Source organism: Homalodisca vitripennis, chromosome 2 (assembly GCF_021130785.1).
Source record: "Homalodisca vitripennis isolate AUS2020 chromosome 2, UT_GWSS_2.1, whole genome shotgun sequence".
In the NCBI taxonomy this organism is placed as follows: domain Eukaryota; kingdom Metazoa; phylum Arthropoda; class Insecta; order Hemiptera; family Cicadellidae; genus Homalodisca; species Homalodisca vitripennis.
In genome coordinates this window covers 203,773,207-203,788,921 of record NC_060208.1, presented here as the reverse complement: position 1 = coordinate 203,788,921, position 15,715 = coordinate 203,773,207, and positions in this window count along the sequence as shown.

Here is a 15,715-nt window from a genome sequence, read left to right as displayed (position 1 = left end):
CACACTAAGTTACTACCTCCTCTCGGGCTACTTGTACAGCATGGGCGCAGTATACCACTGTACTGTAGCTGTACTAATCCTATAAAATACTGTTACTGTACTAAAAAGCATCAAATGGAATTAGATGTCCTGGAACGCCATAAAAGTCCACGCCAAATGCCCCTCTGTACAACAGGCGCAGGTTTATTACCAGTAAAACTGCAGTTTACAGTGACTCGATTGCCCCGTTTCCTGTTTCTTAAAAAATCTCTACTCCATTGCCCCAATTACATAAGAACAATACCTCAACATCCAAACATCGATCCTGAGTAGTCTAGGATGTTGAAGCATTTTACCTAATGTTTTTGCGTTCTGTTTGTTCCAAAAGAACTGCTTAATTAAAAAACTTTAAATTCTAAACCTGAAACGTTCCTCCTAAAATGTCCAAGATACTCTGAAGAATCACGGACACTCGCTACACAAGCGCTTGCATCACAATGATGCACATTCTTTCATCAACTACATTTCCAACGTGCATCACTTTCATTATTTTTATCAAATTCGGTTGATTCTCTTTCTTGTGTAGGAACAAAATAAGGAAAATTACTCAAAGCACGATGTACTTATGAAATGGTAAAGATAACGTTTATAGGTGTTGGTCTATTATTGAATTTCTCATCTCACAACTATTACACGTAAACTGCGGTTGACGCCTTTGGGGTAGTACTTGTTACATTATTCAAGGACCATTCATTATAGACCCGCAGTGAAGAGGTTAATTGCATATATTATTGTTGGGTATTTATCATATATTAATTTATTATGTCACTCTTGGGCCGTGTTTAGATTAGTTCTTATTACTTTTCATGAAGATTTCACCGGGTGTCTCACGAAGAGGTTTAAACGTTTGATTTTATATTACTTGCCCATTATGCACCGAACATTTTCAAACTCTACACAATTCATTATAGGTTTTAAAAATATTCTGTGAAAATTTCAGCTCTCTAGCAATTGTTGAAACATAATAGTGGTATTTTTAAAAACTATAATTTAAAAACAGTAATAAAAACAGTATTTTTGGGTTTTTTTTAAATTATTTATTGTCATATGCAAGAAAGATAAAGCATTTCAATCAGAAAATTAGAACATGGGCTTAACCTTAATTAACCTACAATTACAGTCCACAATTATTCGAACTGTAATCCATCCACAGCGACACACTGATAACAGCGCTGAACAAATAAATCGTAAGCTCTTACAAAGAAACTCTGCAGTATCCGGAGAAGTTTCTCTTCAATTGATTGTTTTAATTCCTCATCATTATTGAAGCTACGAGTATAAACTTGTTCCTTTAAGTAACCCCATGGAAAGAAATCACACACAGTTAAATCTGGAGATCGGGGTTAGCGATTTAAAAACTCACTTCCACAACCAATCCAACGGCCATGAAGGTTGTCATTTAGTAATCGCTTGACAGGATTTACGAAATGAGGAAGAGCACCATCTTGTTGGAAGATCGCTTGATCCACTTCTGGAACCGTAAAATGAGGCAAGACTTGTCCGTTTAAAACCTGTTCTGTAATCAAATCAAATAAAACGCAGTAATCAAATCAGGTAATTCGAGAATGAATTTTTACAGGAGGAAAAATGGTAAAATTTTCAATGTATCACCATTTTGTTTCAACAATTACTGGAGAGCTGAAATTTTCACAGAATATTTTAAACCCCTATTTAATAAATTGTGTAGAGTTTGAAAATGTTCGGTGCTTAAATGGGCAAGCAATATAAAATCAAACGTTTAAACCTCTTCGTGGGATTCCGGTATTTCAGTGAATTAGAAAATAAACATAGTAATTTCTGTACTCCCTGGTACCAGCTGATGAATAGGGCAGGCACTTGAAGTGTTGCGACGGCCACCTAAGTTGTTCTCTTAGGATAAGAAGCTTATAAATTGCACTTAGTCCTATGAGAACCATTGCGCTGCTTCTAGGATGACAGGATATTCAGGATGGGTAAGGTTAGGGAGTAGGGATCGCCTTCTATCGAGATCCATGAGGAAGAATTAGGGCGCTAATCTCAAAGTCATGTGTTCCCCGGAAGAGGGGAGGCCAGCTCTGAACCAACCTCTCCAGTCAAAGTAGGTAGGGGGTGGCACACCCTTGTTGAGGCTAGCAAGAACCTCTGAGGTTAGGGAGCAAACCCCTCCAACTCCAACAGTCATCTCCCTCAGTAAACTAGACCTATCGAATTGCCCTTGAACCCCAGAATCTCGACATTTGCGGTTAGCGATTTGCCGCTCCTAGATATCCATAAGGTTGCCCAGATTTAAGTGACACTCCGGTTTTTGCTGTGCCCAATGGTAGGTTCAACTGGAAGGTATAAACCAGCCAGAAGTGATCTCTGCTGGGTTGGCCCACCTGGATTAGCGAGTGTTAGAGGTAACACTTCCGAGACCACGATGATACTGACTCGCTCGGTTGCTACACGTTACCTCAGGCGGACACTTGAGATGTGAAAGAAACCCGCTACATGTAGCAGCCGGTTATGTCTGCTTGGCGTAGGTCCAGAATCACCATCTTCTGGTGGATCGGCCGGTAACATTCCTTCATCCTTGATGGGCGTTTCTCCACTAACCATCTAAGTTACTTTCCACTCCGTGCTCTTCCCGTCAAAGATGGCTGAACTTATACACAACCTACATCGTAAGCTTTGATGTACTCGGAATTGATAGGCATGCACCTTCATCGAATTAATTCTTGTGTATGTACGAGTATGTAGTTTCATGCAGAATTCAAAGTCTAAATATGAAATCGATTGCAGATAGTTAGGATATGTAACAGCTCAGACATACTCCCATCATTAAATTACGTTGCATACGTATAAATGACGTTACATGTTAACTTTTTAGTCCATAGCTCATTTGTTTTTGAGCCATCTAGCGTTGCAGACACAGAAGAAGACAGAAGAGAAATTTTGCTAGAACCTCTAGTAATAAGTAGCCAAAGTATTTCACGTTTATACACCATCAATGCACTCTACCTTGTATATAAATAAGCTGATACCGTACAACAGAGTATAGAAGGACCTGATAAAGTCTTACCAACCAATCCACAAAATATGCAAGTTAAATTTGTCAAATGATAGATCTCAATTTGTTCAAAAATGTGTATATTCTACGATTTTCTCTTTACCATTATAGTTAACATAAGACGTGTGTAGGGCCCAGAGGTCCGCACCACAATTACAATTACAAAATAATGTCACTGGCCATGTTTTATTATCGTATGTAGTACGTTGATTTTTCTGTGAAGGAAACAGGAAATTTTTCGGACATTTGCCATCGTTCAGTGATACAATAAATCAGTAACACTACGTTTCGAGATCTCCAATCTGATCTCTTCTTCAAGTAAATAACTGACCTAATACATAATTACAAACTAGGTTAAAATAAACAAATCATGCCTGAGCATTTGTGACACATGGAAGTCAGGAACTTACTCTCTTAGTTAGTTAACTTCACTAACTCTAAAACATGCACTTAATAAAAGACTAAACATAACACTAATAATTACAATTTAACTACAGAATACAGGTCACATAGGCCTGTATTCGCCGACCAATCAACTACGACTGACCAGAGGCCAATAGCAAATGGCAATCGTCATGGCAGAAATAAGAGGATTATTAAGTGGATGTTTTAGAGTTAGTGAAATTGACACACAACATGGTGGTTGTGATTCCTGACGTCACAACGCTCTAGTATAATATGTTTATTTTAACCTAGTTTGTAATTATGTGTTACTGTAGGTTAGTTATTTACCTGAAGAAGAGATCAGATTGCAAATCTCGAAACGTAGTGTTACTGATTTCTTGTATCACTGAACGATGGCAAATGTCCGGCAAATCATGTTTCCTTCACAATCCTTTCATCGTGAAAAACAAACTTCAAACAAAGAATAGATTTTTGTATATTTCACTGCCTCAACCAAAATATACCAGACTCTAACCAAATACTTTAAATTAGCAGGAACTGAAAAAGACATTCTTGTACCAAAAAAGGGCGACAAAAACACGATGGTTACGTCGAGCTGATACTGCAAAAGAACTTTGTGAGGACATCAAGGAGTCACTGGTGAAAATTACGGAAGACTTTGGAGGATTCAAGAATTTCAAGAGCGGATGCTCTGAGTTCAGTTCAAAAAATGAACAGGCTGGAGACAGGGCTGTATGCCGTTTTTGGGGACAATATTTTGGGTCTAGTAAACAAAACTAATGAACCTTTAAAACCCCCTAGAAGCGATATGAACACAGCCGCATCATTGTTGAAATCGTCGAGAAGCCTAGAATTTTGTACCTACTTTTTTCAAATTTTCCCCGGGAGAAGGGCCCCGGACCTTCCTTTCATTGGGGGGGGGGGATGGAATCCCCCCCAAACCACAACGCAGGTGAATTCTAGGGGCCTGTATTTTCTCAATACGGCCCTGAACGTATATGCAACTGTTAGCCAAATCCTATGATGTGGAATGCGCCATCATCGAACTCAAAGTTTCTTGTACAGAAATGAAGCCTCGCGCAGTCTCAAGTGTACAGACCTGAGTACGTCGTAATTCGTGCAGGATTTCAAGTGTTCCTTCTCGAAGTACCGTGCGGATAGACAAAGAGACCCCCTCGAGTGAAAGGTTTCGCTAGCGCTAAGCCGATAAAATATTTATATAAATATGAAACATTGTAATTGTGTTGTAAATGTGGGCTACTGGGGATAATTCGGCCTGCACGTGTTGGGCCGACACAGGCTCGCTGACCGTGGAAGGCGTCGGTTGGAATTCAGCAATTTCCATTTTGACGCGCATCGCCGCCGCCGCGCCTCGCCGTGAAATATAAATGAGTGCGGCAAACAAATGATGATACGCACAGAGGTGAGTGAGCAACTGGGTCAGCGGTGACCAGATGTGCACCAGTAACAGAATCTGGTGGCCAGCAACACGCTATTATAAGCTAATTGATGCTAATTGTACTTATGAGTGGTCGTGGCCAACAGTAAAACAAGGAGATGGCTCATTTAATGAACTCCTTCTCTTTGTTAAACCGTTCGCTGATTTGCATAAAATATTTCAGACTTTATTAAAGTTCTGCGACAATCTGGAGAGTTAAAGATTTCGCTTTTTTCCAATACCACCCCCTTACATTTCAGCCCCATCTACAAGTAACCAGGTTTCTCTTAATGTATTTTCGGGTGATTTTGAAGTAGCTTTGAAAATATAAATCACTTAAACGCATTCATTAGTAAATACAATGAGAACAAAATCTTTTTGCAATATATTCATTTATTTCACGTATACTTTGAAGTTTTTACAGATTTCCCACTTTCCTTAAAGGATGGGAGAGAGGTGTAACTAAAATATACATATATTTATTTATTTATTTACGGATTCAAAATATAAAAACCCTCTTCTAATCCGAAATTGTTGAAATTGATTGCAGAATTGAGTATTTTAAAAATAATTGGCATTATACAGAGTTGTAAAGTTTGTGGTACATTATTTAATTAATACCTTCCTCCAAAAATGGAGATTGCTCATTTTAATCCCAAACTCGTTTAGGCAATAAGCTGAGTTTATTAAGCTTTAAGTGTTATTTTATATTAGTATAAAATTTGTTAGAGACAAAAACGCCATGTTAATCCATATCCTCAGCCAGTCCAAACAAATATTTGTCGGAGTATAAACTCCGACTTTCAAACCGACATCATTTTCCTATGAAGTTAGGAAAACATTTTGCATAGAAATTGTTAAATATTTGTGTTCGTGTTGTTTTTTTTCCCATTCAAACATTATTTAAAAAAAAGAGCAAAATGGAAAGGGCTTAAAACAAAACTTTAAGTAATGTAAGAACAGTCTAAAAGGTTTACAATGACATTTTTCACCTAAATAAACCAAATATCTAAATGCAAGATATTATTTCAACACAAGAATCGATTAATTTCAGATAAGAAGCAGCATAGTACTTATAAAACAGTTGATATGAACGAAAATCATTCTGGAAGATAATGCAGAGAAGTAGCAATAAATGCGACACGAAATTAATTATCAATCCAAAAAGATGAATTGGATTCTTATTTTTCCATAGAGACTACTACCGCAGATATCATTAAATTTATTACCAAATAACTTTTTAAAATAACGAAATAATCGTTCTAATTTCTGTTTGTGGAGAATGAGGAATTTGTAAATCTATAGAATTTGACGTAAGTTTTATATATTTTCAAGGGTGATATAAGAAGAATAGGAGAGCTAATTGTAGTTTATTGACGGCAAAGAAGTCATGTTTGAACCTCAATCTGGATTCAGAAAGTGGTTAGAACGTGATCTGCACTTTTTAACATAGTTGATGAAGTCAACAGAGTCAGAAATAACAATATTGTGTATTCATGGCAGTCCTGGATTATACGCTAACATGACACTCGGCAAATAGTGGGATATTTGACACAAAGTTGATTTATTAGAATCAGTAATTAGTTTAGAAACGAATTCACTGTTATTTTTCTGGATCTCAACTTTAAGTAGAATTTAAGAACTTTTTCTGTATGACCCACTAGTTTCTTCCCGATGGTTTAGAGAGTGAATTAAGTTATATTAGTTGTATGCTTTAAGCAAACCATTGTGAAATCCATATTAGCTTATTTTATTATCCTTATAAATTAGGGAGGCATCCCTTCTGCTCAACAGTTACTATTCATCAATCCTGAAAATACTTGACCTTGGAAAGTTTCCTTTTATTTTCACTTGGTTATGAATCCTTCTGACAAGGATTCATAATTAAGAGTAATACTCTCCTCTACTTCTCTACAAACCAGAGCCCGGTCAGATTCCGTTATATGCTCCCAACGCTTAAACTTTTTTCAATGAACTTAGAACGTTATAAAACGATTTAGTTGAGTAACAGAACTAGCATTATGCCCCCAACGCTACTTTTTCATTTACGGATGCTTATAATGAATTACAATTGGTTACTAGCTAGGAAAAAAGGGTACTTACGTATTATATCGACCAAACACAAAAATTTCAACAAAAACAAACATTACCAAACAAAAACTAAACTCTTTATTGAAAAAACACACAAAACTTGTTTTTATTCTTGATCACACTCCAAAATGCGAGTGCCTCCGGCCATCAGCGCGGACTACAGCACCGAACCCGCGCTGATGTCAACGAAAGAAAAACATCCCTTGAGATAGTACCTATCAGTAAAATATCAAATTCTAGAGGGGCTGATCAGAAAATATAAATTGAATTGTAATGGAAAGGCAATTATGTACCGTGAAAAAAAAACTTAAATAATCATGTGATGCCGCGCGGCCTGCCGTAATCGGGATTCTCGAGAAAGATAAGATAACAGCGACAAGAATACCGATCGAAATACCTGGAAATGCTTGTTGATTGATGGAATGTTAGTTCTGTTACTCAACTACATCGTTTTATAACGTTCTATCTAAGTTCATTGAAAAAAGTTTAAGCGTTGGGGGCATATAACGGAATCTGACCCAGAGCTTTAATTTCTTTTCGCAAAATATCACTTTGGATAATATGTTCCAGCATTGACGATCAAATAATTTTGATAATTTTTTTGTTTTTTTATATCAGTATTTAAAGTTCAAATTATAAAATGTCATTTACAGACTGTGTCAAAAGTCAGTCAACTAAAAGTGTTTTTAATTTTAAATCTAAACACAAAATTCCTATTTCTAAAGGTTTTGGTCTAAAATATAAAGTTCTTTTAGAGTCATTTCTTGCAGATTGTTGTAAGGATTTAATTAACTTCATTTTTGCCAGTGATAGACTTACCTGAATCTTAGATACAAATACATCCAGATTGCGCCTTAGATTAGATAAGCAGTGATACAGAGATAAACGTTGTTGCTAAACCGACCTGACTTAGATTAGTAAATTAGTAAATGAAAAAAAACCGACTCTGCACCTATTTAGATTACATCGAATTCTTCCAGAGGTCGCTTAGGATAATAATTATTCGTTTTTTATTTTACAAAACATAAAGCTCTAATTCTAAAAGGGAGGAAACCTTAATTTCACTATCCTAGAATGAGAAAATCTACCCTTTTCAAATGTGTCAAAACAATGCATTAAGATTCGTCTAGCATCCAAGAGTTGGATTTAGATTTGTGCAAAGGATAAATGTTTCAGCAATCAAAGTGACGCTGTTTTTAATTGCTCTAGTTCAATAAGTACTTACTTCTTCTAAATTAACTACAAAAACTAGAATAATTAGATGCCAGTAACACGATATTTTATAATAGTCGATTTTTTTCGTCGACTATTTGTGCGATGATGAATGAATTCTTTTAGAAATGTGCCACCACTTTCATGCTGGTAGATTTTCGGTGAGCGTAAAGATAAAGCAAGATTGGCTCCCAGAACAGAGGAAGAGTTCTGGCTCATATAAGGAAGAGTTTTAGAGCATCTTATGGAAAAATAGTCAAAGGCGAATAACTATTTTGTAACTGGGAGTTATTCAAATACATTATAGTCCTTCAGAAGCAGTATAAAGTATATTTGTTATAATTATTACTTTCAAAATTTTAATCTACAACCATGGAAATGAAAAACATTAAATTAATTTTGATAATTTATTATTAAATATTGTTTTTTTTTTTTACTTTTCAATTTTTTAAGGTTGTTGCTTATGATCGTTATCTTCCATAGTTGCAATTTTTAGTGATTGCATGTTTAAAGTGAGTTTGTTGAGTTGTATTGCACAGAAACTATTTAAAAGGTACTCAAACAATCTTGTGGGAAAATGAGAAACTCTGTTATGATTAGTTTACACACCCGGAGTCGCCTGAGGCCGTGTCCAGAGCTTGTACCGGCGTGAGGAAGGCGACATAACTAGTTATTATCGGCCCAAATTGGGTAATAAGCCCGAACTACTCCCCTATTCCGTTATATTCCGAAACCGAACCTAGAAACGGTTCTATCGGCAGTGATCGGGTTTCCATCCAATACACAGAACTGACAATTCTCTCTCTTTACTGGCACAACTGTATTAGTAACACGTTATAATATATCTTCCACCAAAATTTGTTGGGACGATCTTCATAAATAACTATTTGAGAGTATGTAATAAAAATATTATATAGTTAATTCAGTACAATTATTTTTTTCTCTAAATAAACTAATTGTGTATCACATTAATCTGCCTCTAAGGCCTTGAGACCACTAAGATCAGTCGTACATCACTAATGTAAATCATTCGTAATTATTGATTCTTTATATTAACTTTTGATATATAATTAACTAGCTGATTCCCGCGGCTTCGCACGCTGTACGTAAGCTTTGCCCGTGTATGTGCATTTCTGGTACAAGACAATTAGATTTCCAACGCCGATGTAGAGTTTGCCTTGTTGCCACGACCAAGAAAGTGTCTGTACATTTATAGCTATTGTACACGTACCTTTACTTTATTATAAAGTAGTCTAACACTCAAGCTTTAAGTTAAAGAAAAGAAATTTATCTTAAAGAGAAATTCCCCATCATAACTTAGCGCCTTCAAATAGTATTTGGTTATTTAATATACATAACTGTCAGGTAATTGCAGTTAATAATGTGCAGGCGCTTTAAAGACCTATTATCTTTTGCAGCGTCACTTGACGAGTTACATCAATGAGCGTAGCATATAAACCTTCTCCGTGTAAAAATACATATACATACAAATTTTCATAATGATCGTTCAAATAGTTCACGATTCCATAAAGGACAAACACACAAACATTCATTATATATATATATATATATATATATATATATATATATATATATATATATATATATATATATATATATATATAATATATATATATATATATATATATATATATACATTCATTAAATTTGTATAAATGGCAATAGCCGAATTTAATTTATTTCAATAAACATTGAATCGCAAAAAGTACTTGCTCCGCCGGGACTCGAACCCGGATCTCTCACTTGCCGGGTGAATGTGCTACCATTACACCACAGAGCCCTCACTTTTTACGATTCAATTATTTTGTATTTGGGCGTTTCTTTCACATATGTGTTTAAATAACCAAACTAACATATGATCGGAAGACCAAATACCTGTCGAATGACTTTTATTTACATTCATTAAATTTGTATAAATGGCAATAGCCGAATTTAATTTATTTCAATAAACATTGAATCGCAAAAAGTACTTGCTCACTCTTGGGTTCCCTTAAAAAAGGAAATATACAACTATTCAAAATGTTGGTAATTATATGTTGGTAATACCACATATAAAAAGGAATATATATTCTTTTTTGTAGCAACAACACAAATAGCTTAGAGCAGACGTAGATTACAATGACAGGAAGTAGATGCTTTTTGATCGAATTTGACTTTTCAGACAAACATTTGCGCCGGAGGTACCCCCTAGACCGCAAATAGATTACAGTACCCAGAAAGAGATGCTTAATGATCAAAGAAGACGTTTCAGACCCATATTATATGTACTTTATATGTTTCATATGGAACTATGTTACTGTATGGGAAGCAACAATGCCATTACTACGGATCTAGAGAAAACCTTAAACGCAAGTAGATTATGGATGGAAGTAGAGGCATTTTGACCAAATAAGCTTTTCAGACATATTTAGTATGTATTTTTTTATCGTTGAACTAAGTCAAACTCTATCATGGCGTCTGATTAATAATTAATTCGAACCAAAATTCCTTCATCACACGCTAAACCTGAAATAAGAACCTATGCCAATTGTGTTTAACCCTTGATCATTTTAAGAATGCACACTGAAATAATGACCCTAAACATATTGACTTCCAATTTAAAATTATCTTAGAGCTATAACGTATATCGTATAAGTCGTAAGTGCCTATGGACTTAGTATTTCTCCACTCTGGCCTAATAGTTTGTGTTACAGAAACTTTTAGCGCAAATTATACAAATATTATGGAATGTTGCAGAGAACTTTGTGTACTTTGTTGGTACTCATATAAACTGTTTCACTCAACGAGTTTCACATTATCTTTATGGAGTATTTTAAAAGGTTTCCATAAAATGGATATTCCTATGATGTACCAGTTATTCAATATGAATACAATACAATATGATAACTGCTGGTACATATATAAATATGATAATAATGAAATAAACTTTGGTAAATATATACAAGATAATAAGTATAAATGATATTCATAGAACTGATATAAATATTAATAATGAAGGAGATGTGAACTATAATAGAGATAATAGTTTAATTTACAACATAAACAATAATATAATTTCACTTTTTAACGATTTTTGCAACTCGGAAAGAATAAATGAGTAACTTGCTCCATGGAAAATCAAGCCCGTATCAAGATTCAACGATCCTCCCAAATGACATCCCAAAAAGTCCAAATCTGCACAGACTGTACTTCCAATCCTCATCTATCTCTTTACTGTACTATAGTAGAAAAGTTTTTTGAATGATGAAGGAATGTAAACATTTGACTGTCTCGCAAACCCAAAGATGTGGAAGTGGATCACTTCAAGTATCTAAGTCGATATCGTTATCTAAAGTACCTGAGAAACCTGCAAACAATGCTCTGTGTGGTTATGGTAATGGGCCCTTGCTGAAGAGAACGTATTGGTATATGTTGAAACTATCAACTTTATTAATCAAATCAGCTCTGAGATGTCATCACCAACTCGGCAACCACTCGTAAATGCTAGTTATACTTATGAATCACCGTAGTATGGATTCCAATACATCTTTTTGGTTGTTTGGTGTAGTGGCATAATCCATGGATCTGTATTCCATCATTTTCTATACCCTGGAATAATTGTTAAAATGATTAAAATCTTGAGTTACGTTGGTCTCACTGTGCAGATCTATTTTCAGTCAACATGGGTTAAACAAAAACTGTCAGAACCAATGTCAGCAAAAGAATAACATCATATCATCGAAAAGCTATTCTTAAAGAAGCCATACTCATCGTTGATTGGTTAGATCGATATTGATGATTGGTTGAGCTTCAGCCAAAATGATACAGCTTCGCCCCATCGACTAACGTGTATAATCGGATGTGCATTACTGGTTCCGTCAGTTTTGAAGTAACGTCTATTGATTGACTATATCGAGCCACAATGAATCCTAAACGCCTCAAGTTTTAGTTGTGTTAGTAATTATTCGACGTACCTCAAAACGTTGATGATATTAAACTGAAGGTGACTTAAATATTTACAAATATCTGATAAACAGTTTGCTCTTATACTTTAGAGCTTAAAAGTATCATCACCTCAAACTAGACCAAAAATAATATACATCAAAGGAATTAAACCCTTAAATACCAGGATAGTGGTTTCCGGACACAATTCAAAAGTTCCTGACACAAAGAAAGAGACAAGGGTACTGTAAAGATTAAACAACTAGTTCAGTTTTCTGAGATGATCTGGAGTTTATAAAGTTTAGCGCTCAATAAAACAACAATCTCTGTGCTCACTACAGTTTTGTTTGTTGTTTAAACACGATTAGTTTAACTGGTTTGTGTTTTTATTATTTTATCTAGCTATAAATTTAAATTTTTACAATTGTTAATGGCTTTAATATTGTACCGTATTTTTATTCATATTTTAATCCTATTCTTATATTAAGTTGTATGAATAATGGTGTATTCAATGGTTCTCAATAGTGAAGTAATTTTAATGAAAATTAATATAGCTAATGTACAGATTGACCGCAATATCAAAGCTCAATTTCATTCAACTGCGACAAAAGAGGCCAACACAACTGATAAAATCAATGAATACAGAGAATGTTCTTGGCAATTTGTTATTCAACATATTTTAAAATATAAATAAAATATTGTACGGTTTATGGTGTACCCATGATTTATACTTAACATATTTGGAACAGAGCTCTTCGAAGAAAGAATTCGCTAACACTGTTATGGCTTTGTTTGTAAAAGGGATCTCAATAAAATCAGACATTCTTTTAAATGTTTGGCTGAAACTAAAACAAATGATTCAGTAAAATTTGACCAGACAAAGTTCTGGATGGAGTCAGTGATTTTCTTCACTAGGGCATGTTTTTGGGCTCACCACAAATCGGAAATTCCTAGGCACAGCCGTCATGACGTTATAGTGGGCACTATTCTGTCATGCTACCTTGGGAGATGTTCAGACTCAATTCCGGTCCCTGGCAGCCAAAGTGAACAAAGGAGAGTTCTACCTTGTGTTTAGGATCAGTAAAACCTTTGAAACTAAGGGGACTCCATTCAAAAAATCATTCTCCTCATTAAAATAGACTTATTGATTAATGTATCCCACTTTATTAAACCCAAATTAAGTTGTCAGAAAATATGAATGATATCTATTTTTACGTGGCTGGTAAAGGTTCCCCTGGAAGGTAAAAGTCAGCCAAAAAGGAGCCCTGTCAGAGGACAATAGTGAATTAATCGACTGAATCTGAGACTTCATATTACAGGATCGTAGCACAATTGATATTTTATAGCTAGTGTTTTACTAAGAATACTAAACAAGGTTAGAAACAGATCAACATGTACAGGAGCAGAATGAACACTATAGTGAGAGCTTTTTGGAAAGGAATCCTTCACAAAACTCTGCAATATCTAACGCAACTGTATCAGACGTTTACTGTGGTGATCTGGTCCATCATACTATAGAATTATGCTAATAATATTACAGTTGAGAGGAAAGATTTTGCAACATCATACGTTACTGTGGTTATCTAGTCTACCATACTCTAGAGGTGTACTGATAATATTACAGTCGAGAAGAAACTGTCTCCACTATCAAACGTTACTGTGGTTATTTAGTCTACCATACTCTAGAGGTGTACTGATGATATTACAGTCGAGAAGAAACTGTCTCCACTATCAAACGTTACGGTGGTGATCTAGTCTACCATACTCTAGAGGTGTACTGATGATATTACAGTCGAGAGGAAACAGTCTCCAATATCAAACGTAACTGCGGCGATCTAGTGCACCGTACTCTATAAGGTGTGTACTGATGATATTACAGTCGAGAGGAAACTGTCTCCACTATCAAACGTTACGGTGGTGATCTAGTCTACCATACTCTAGAGGTGTACTGATGATATTACAGTCGAGAGGAAACAGTCTCCAATATCAAACGTAACTGCGGCGATCTAGTGCATCGTACTCTAGAGGTGTACTGATGATATTACAGTCGAGAGGAAACTGTCTCCACTATCAGACGTTACGGTGGTGATCTAGTCTACCATACTCTAGAGGTGTACTGATGATATTACAGTCGAGAGGAAACTGTCTCCACTATCAAACGTTACGGTGGTGATCTAGTCTACCATACTCTAGAGGTGTACTGATGATATTACAGTCGAGAGGAAACAGTCTCCAATATCAAACGTAACTGTGGTGATCTAGTGCACCGTACTCTAGAGGTGTACTGATGATATTACAGTCGAGAGGAAACTGTCTCCAATATCAAACGTAACTGTGGTGATCTAGTGCACCGTACTCTAGAGGTGTACTGATGATATTACAGTCGAGAGGAAACAGTCTCCAATATCAAACGTAACTGTGGTGATCTAGTGCACCGTACTCTAGAGGTGTACTGATGATATTACAGTCGAGAGGAAACAGTCCCCAATATCAAACGGAACTGTGGTGATCTAGTGCACCGTACTCTAGAGGTGTACTGATGATATTGCAGTCGAGAAGAAACTGTCTCCACTATCAAACGTTACGGTGGTAACCGCAGGTGTCAGACATTCAATGCGAACTCCCATGTTACCACTCTCTGCTGGTCAATGCAGTAATTACACGTATTAAACGCTTTGATCAAATGGTAATAGTCTGACGTGTGACTACTGCAACTAAGTTACGTGTAATAAAAGTAGACACGATTCTAGTTGTCAATTCACACTAGTCCTTTTTCACAAAAGCATAAATATTTTATCTTTAAAACAGTTTTTTTTTAAAGCTAGTTATAGTTGAAATAATTTTTATTTAGCTAATTTTTGTTTCTATACATTCTCAGTGATCTTTGTTAATCTTTCTAAGCTTGTCCGCATGTTTTTCTCAAAAAAGTATCAATGTGTGTAAACCATCATAAAAAAATATTTCAGGAGCTGAGAGTAAATCTGCACTGTATGAGAACATCGCGGTCTTTCTTGAAATTGTAAGAGAAATTTTACTGAGAATGAAGTAGATCGTGGGGCGCTTATTTTAATGGTGTCAAAATAGAAGAATATCAAAAGGGCTAAAGGTATAAAATGATAATATATTCACGATTTCATATTTTTCTTAGGTTTACGCACTTCCAAGACACGTCAAACAATAAAACCATCAGAGACGTAAATAAATGTTGACTCGACTGCGTCAGTCAACCCCACATGTATAATACATACCATTAGATTGGTGACTTTAACTCTCTTTATCTATGAGTAGTGCTTGACGTGATCTTATACTCGTAAATACATTGCTAAATGTGTTGCTAAGCGCAAATTCTTTAACGGTAGGAGTATTTTGCAAATTTTTCAAATTTGTTTAGCTCCAATAAAGGTTTTTATGGACAGAAAAATCGAAAGCTTCCCGGAATAATAATAAACATAATATTTACAAAAACGTAATCTAAATTTAACTGACCGTTAACATATGTTGACACTTTCAGCTGAAGTTTATCAAATAGTTAGAAACATTTTTTTTATTTAAATTTTATG